The sequence below is a fragment of the Rhineura floridana genome, chromosome 3 (genome assembly GCF_030035675.1).
Source record: "Rhineura floridana isolate rRhiFlo1 chromosome 3, rRhiFlo1.hap2, whole genome shotgun sequence".
NCBI classification, from domain to species: Eukaryota; Metazoa; Chordata; class Lepidosauria; order Squamata; family Rhineuridae; genus Rhineura; species Rhineura floridana.
In genome coordinates this window covers 40,345,035-40,351,035 of record NC_084482.1, presented here as the reverse complement: position 1 = coordinate 40,351,035, position 6,001 = coordinate 40,345,035, and positions in this window count along the sequence as shown.

The window sequence follows — 6,001 nt, the reverse complement described above, 5'->3', positions numbered from 1 at the left end:
GGATGGGGAGGAACCTCTCTCCGTAAACTGTCCTCCGCTATTATTTCCTTCCTTAAAAGCTGGGCTGGTTGGAAACATTTGAAGCCTGGGATTTTACCTTCCCGCCACTGTCCCCTTTTAAAAGCTGGGAAGTTCGAAGATTCAGGAATCCTGCCTGAGCCCCTCAGAAACTCACTTCCCTTAGGAGGGGAGAAGTTGGAGCAGGCCTAGGCTTTGGTGCTGGGTCCCTGATCCACCAGCCTTCACTTCTGGAATGCTGGCAGTGGGCATCCCAAGCAGCAGAGACTCTCTTTGCAGGCTGATTACTGGCCAGCTGTCTGAGCAGGTGCCTGAAGTAAAGCCAGCAACTGGACAAACACAGGCTGGGTGTGGAGCGGACAGAAGTGGGGGTATGGCTTGGAGGACAGGAGCCCCCAATAGAGGATCAGTCTGCTTCCTGGCTGGGAGATCAGACAGCTGGCTGCACTAGCTCATGAGCCCCCAAACATATGGAGACTTGAGGCCTTTTCACATGGGATGCTAAGCTTGCAACGTTGGCTTTCCTGCATCTGTTCTGTAAATGTAGAAACTATGTTGGCCACAGTTAACATTTGATTGGGAAACAATACCCTCATCCTTGCCTGCACAACATTTTCAGATGCGCCAGTAGCACAAAAGACTAAAGGGTGCTTTTCCTGTAATATGTGAAAACACCCTCAGAGTTGGCCCTACTTAGTCTAACCTGCTGGACCTCACTCCGAACCAGAAACTAGGTGGGGAAGCTGGCAATGATTCCAAGGTCCTGTTGGCTCACTCTGCCATTTGAATTCCAGTAAGCCCCAAGCCCTGTGCCATGTCCCAGTTTCTACCATAAGTAATGTAGTGGTGTCAGCAGCCATTCCACCAGAGGCAACAAAGGAGGACAAGAGCAGAGGGTGCCAATAACGGACGCAGTTGAATTAGCTTTGGTCTCTTCTCTTTGTCACTGCAGGAGGGAATGAATGGTCAAGGCTTGGCTTCTCCTGTCCTGATCATCAGTGGTCAGTTGAAGCTCCCACATCAGGAAAAAGCACTCAACTGTCTATCCATCTGTCTTTTTTTATGGTTGGTTCTCTCCTCTCTCTGATTCTTCCCTTCCGAGACTAGCACAGAGAGAGACTGGTAATATTGCTGCAACCTCTGAGATACTGCCAATGGCCTTATGTCTCCTGCCAGCAAGATTTTCTCACCCTCTGCTGAGCTGGGCTCATTGCCACTTCTCACCAGCTGAATCTTGTCAAGGCAAAGCCCGTTTTCCACTCATGCACTGAAAAGAGGTGTTAGGAGTTTGAACTGGCTTCATAACAATTTTGAGACAATCAGTGCATGGCCAGAGACTTAGAGAAATAACAGTAATGTTCCTCGATAACTGGAAATCTCTCTCCAGCCTTTGGGATGCAATACCCAAAATATTTTGGAAAGGTGACATACACCTAGTAGAAGAGGAAAGGGAAAAAGTTTAGACCAGTGTTCTTCAACCTTGAGTCCCCAGATGTGGTTAGACTACAATTTCATCCTCCATAGCCAGCTTAGCCAATAGTTTGGGATCATGGAGATGTAGTCTGACAACATATGGGGCCCCAAAGTTGAAGGACATTGGCTTAGACACAGGCTACATTGCACATGAGACTGTTTTCTCTGGGTTCAGTTTGAAATGAATCTGCACCCAGCTGTACACATCTTTATTGTTTGATTGGAATATACCCAGCCCCACTGCTGAGGTCAGACCTTTTAGGCCCACCCACAGCAAAGCATTTCCATTAGACACACCTTGGAATCGCAACGAGTTCAAACAGTTTTGAAGTTGGTGTGAAGCTGGCTTGAAGGGAAAACACATCTGACCTCTAAAATCCCAGAGTTTGAGAAAAAGGGGTGGAGTTCGACTGACATCGTTTGTCACAACACGGAGGTGGCGATGCACTGAAACCAGTACAACTGCAAATGTGTCCATAGCCCAAGTTCCATACTTTGATTCTGAGGAGAGAAACAAGCTAAGAGCAAACTGTTTAAGCTGGAGTTAACCTTAAACTGGGGTGCAACCTCAAGAAGTTAAAACAGACTTTCCAGATCTGCATTTTTGCCTGCTGCCTTTAGGAGTCCCCTTGCTTCCAAAAACAACAAATAATCTCTTTATAGTTTTGCTACAACAGACTAACACGGTTACCCTCTAGAAATCTTTGCTTCCAGTAGGCTTTGCTTGCATTTTTTTAAATAAAGCAAATAGTACAAAGACACTGTAAGCCTCCAGAATGCTCACATCCAAGGAAACTAAGCCTGTCATACTGACCCAGGAACTTTTCACTGTTCAGTAATATATAACATTAGGATCCAGTCCAATGTCAGCACCAGTGGTTGTACAGAATACAGGTAGAAAGCGTGTCAACAGAAGCTCAAGTTTGAGAGAGTGCTGTGAAGTATCCCAACATCAAAGCTGTAAACAAACAAATGAGTAAAAATACTCAGGTCCTCAGAACATACTTTCTTTCAAGCCAGAACTCCCACAGTATACTTTCATTGGGATCCAAATCCTGGTAAAGGTCTTTGTTTCCAGATTTCACCCTGCACACTTCCCCACTTTTCTCTGCTCTCCTTCCAAAACTAGGCCCCAGGAGACCTTTCAAGAGTAGCCCCTATGTTGGGCCCATCTGCACTATACATTTAAAGCAGTATCATACCACTTTAAACAGTCATGGCGTCCTCCCCCACAAAAATCCTGGAAACAGACGCTGAGAATTGTTAAAAAATGGAAATGGACTGCCTTCAAGTTGATTCTGACTTAGGGTGACACTATGAATAGGGTTTTCATGGTAAGCGGTATTCAGAGGGGGTTTCCCATTGCCTTCCTCCGAGGTTGAGAGGCAGTGACTGGCTCAAGGTCACCCAGCGAGCTTCATGGCTGTGTGGGGATTCGAACCCTGGTCTCCCAGGTTGTAGTCCAACACTCTAACCACTACGCCACACTGACTCTGACTCCTATTCCCTCCACAGAGCTACCATTCCCAGAGTTCCCTGGGAAGGGGATTGACTGTTAAACCACTTTGGAAATTTTAGCTCTGTGAGGGGAAGAAGGGGGTCTCCTAACAACTCTCAGCACCCTTAAAAAACTACAGTTTCCAGGATTCTTGGAGGGAAGCCATGACTGTTTCAAGTGGTATGATACTGCTTTAAATGTTCAGTGCAGATGGGGCCTGGGTCTCATAGTGAAGGGAAGAGGATCTGCCTTGGACAAAAGAGGAAGCCTTCAAACCAGGAACCAAAAGGGCTCTACAGTGTATACAGAATGCCTTGTGGTAATGGAACTGTGCTAATGACAGTAACATATGTTGGACAAAATTCTTCTCCCTCATCATCGCCCACTTTCCTCATCATCACCCAATAAAAAGTAAGACATTATTTTGTACACCAGAACATTACCTCTAGAAATTAAACTCTACTGTTTTCCTCATCACCTTCCAGGTATACTAATCCACTAGTCTCCAGTTCCCTGGAAGAACTCCAGACTATAGGGGTTGCATTCAATGTAGCACTAAGTCACCGGTTCTGAATGAAACATTCCTCCCCCGTGTGACCCCTAAATCTGTTCTAGGAGTTCCTCAGACCTCCAGTGCAGATTTGGGGGTGGTACTGGGCACACATGGGGAGAGGTGGGGAAGTCCTATTGCACTAGTGCTAATCCTTGCACTAGTGCTAATGCGGCAGCACAGTTATTGAGTTGAATAGCACCCTGATCCAACTGTGGTCTACCATGACCCCATTCTTTTACCAGTGACAACTTGCAGAGGGGATAACTACCTCAATCTGTTGCCACAAGCCTAACAAAGAGTCTTGAGCTTGGCACCTTAAAGATTAACATATTTATTATGGCATACGCTTTTGTAGACAAGAGTCTGCTTCATGTATCTGACGGCATAATAAATGTGCTAATCTTTAAGGTGCCACAAGACTCTTTTGTTGTTGTTGTTCTTACCACAGACAGAATCAGGAAGTTCTCATTACTACTGTGCTCGAATTTTCCACTTGGAGGGCATCCCTTCCCCCAACGCGTCCCTTGGGAGATGGGTAATCATATCCAAATGTTGCAATCTTCTGCAAGTTTCCAAACAATGTGCCCTCTGCCCCCACCTTCCTCAGAGGCACACTAGACTCTCTCAAGCACAGGGCTCTAGCAAACAGAGGGGGCTTTGTGTCAGAGGCAACTCTCAGCACCCAAGGCCCATCATCGTAATACTAGGCGCATGATCCTTGGAGGGGGGTTGTCCCGCAGTGGCTGTGTCACCCATAACCAGCTCCCTGCTGCTGTTCTGTTTGCTGCTGGTGGATAGGAGGCTGGGAGCCGGAGGGCTTTGAGTCCTTGCCAGCACTTAGAGGGAGAAGAAAGAGGAGTCTATTGAGTCATCACAAAGAAGGGAGAAGGGAGTGGGGTAACCTTGTTTTTTATCAGCAAATCTGAGAGGGGAATGAGATTTAGTGGATCAGACAGAGGAGTAGGTTTGGAACCAATTGCCAAGCATTGCCTTTTTTCTGTCTATGCATAATGGCATCATAAGTCTCACCACTGAAGCCCAAAGGAGGGCATGTGGCTTCTACAGTTGTTGGATCTCAGCAAAGGATGGCATTGGTGGGACTTTGCAGCTTACTTCATGTGTAGCCTTAGGCATTTCACTTATCTAAAAAGCCATTATCTCACCAAGTAAATTTTTTAAAAAAACTATAGGTAGAAACTCCCTCAGTTCTGGGACCTTACAAAGGTCTTCATATATAGTTTTACTGTACCCATGTATATTTCTGAACAATATGTAAAAGGGGCTCTGCACACCCTTCAAGTCTGCAAAGGGAAAATTGATAGCCATGACAAATTAAACAAGGGAGTCAAGTTTGGGTGATGATAAAGCAATTTGTTTCTGTGTGTGTGTGTGTGATCCAGGGCACCGCAGCCTGACTAAATTTATGGTGCTTGTATATGTAAGTGTTCTGTAGCTTGTGTGTGTGATTTCTCCAGGAAAACGGCATAAAGTGTATGTTTAAATCTCTTCTCCCTCAGCACTACAATCACAGTCCAAATTGAGCAGCTGCATTTTACAAAAATGTAAAGAGAGGGGAGATCTGATTATGATTCTATGGCTGCAATCCAATACATGTCTACTCAGAAGTAAGCTCCATTGGGTTCAATGGGGCTTAGAATCATAGAATAGTAGAGTTGGAAGGGGCCTATAACGCCATCAAGTTCAACCCCCTGCGCAATGCAGGAATCCAAATCAAAGCATTCCCGACAGATGGCATGCGTGCCATCAGCCAAGATGGCAGCAGAGGCTTCAGCACCGTAGGGAAACCTCAGCCGCCATCTTTGTTAAGGGCACCGCTGCGTACACAACCACAGAACAAGGTAGGTTAAACAAGGGAATGGCAGAGCCCCGAAGCTCTTGCTGTGCGATCCGCAGCAGCGATCCTGCCGCAAATTGCGGAAGGGGAGCAGAGGGACCCTTCAGGGGCCCCTGTAGCCCCAGGGGCCCTTGGGCCAGTGCCCCACCTGCCCACCCTTTGGAACCGGCCCTGTGTGAATATACTGTGTTTGCACTTGGCACACAAAGTGGCCTCCACCACCCTCTCTCGCTACTGTGCTGCATTTGCAGTATTTTAACTTTTTTGCATCTCAGGAAAAAATGTTTGCTTGGGTGAGTGTCCTTTAGTTGGTGGCAGGGTAGGGTCTGGGAGGTGGTTAAGTGAGAGAGATTATGCTTGCTGGCTGAGGGGTGGTTGCACTTGGTTTGATGTGCAAAGATCTGAGTAGTGGCCTCTGCCTCCCTCCCCACCTCCCTTACCAGTGGAGAGACCACCATTGCTATCTTATGGATAAAAAGAATTATTCTACGACCTCTGTATGTGTGTGTGTATTTTTAATGTTGTTTTAGGCCATTTAGATGTGCAGTAGCCAAGGCCAGCACCTTGTATGCATTTTTTAAAGTAACTGAAATGTAATTGTAGT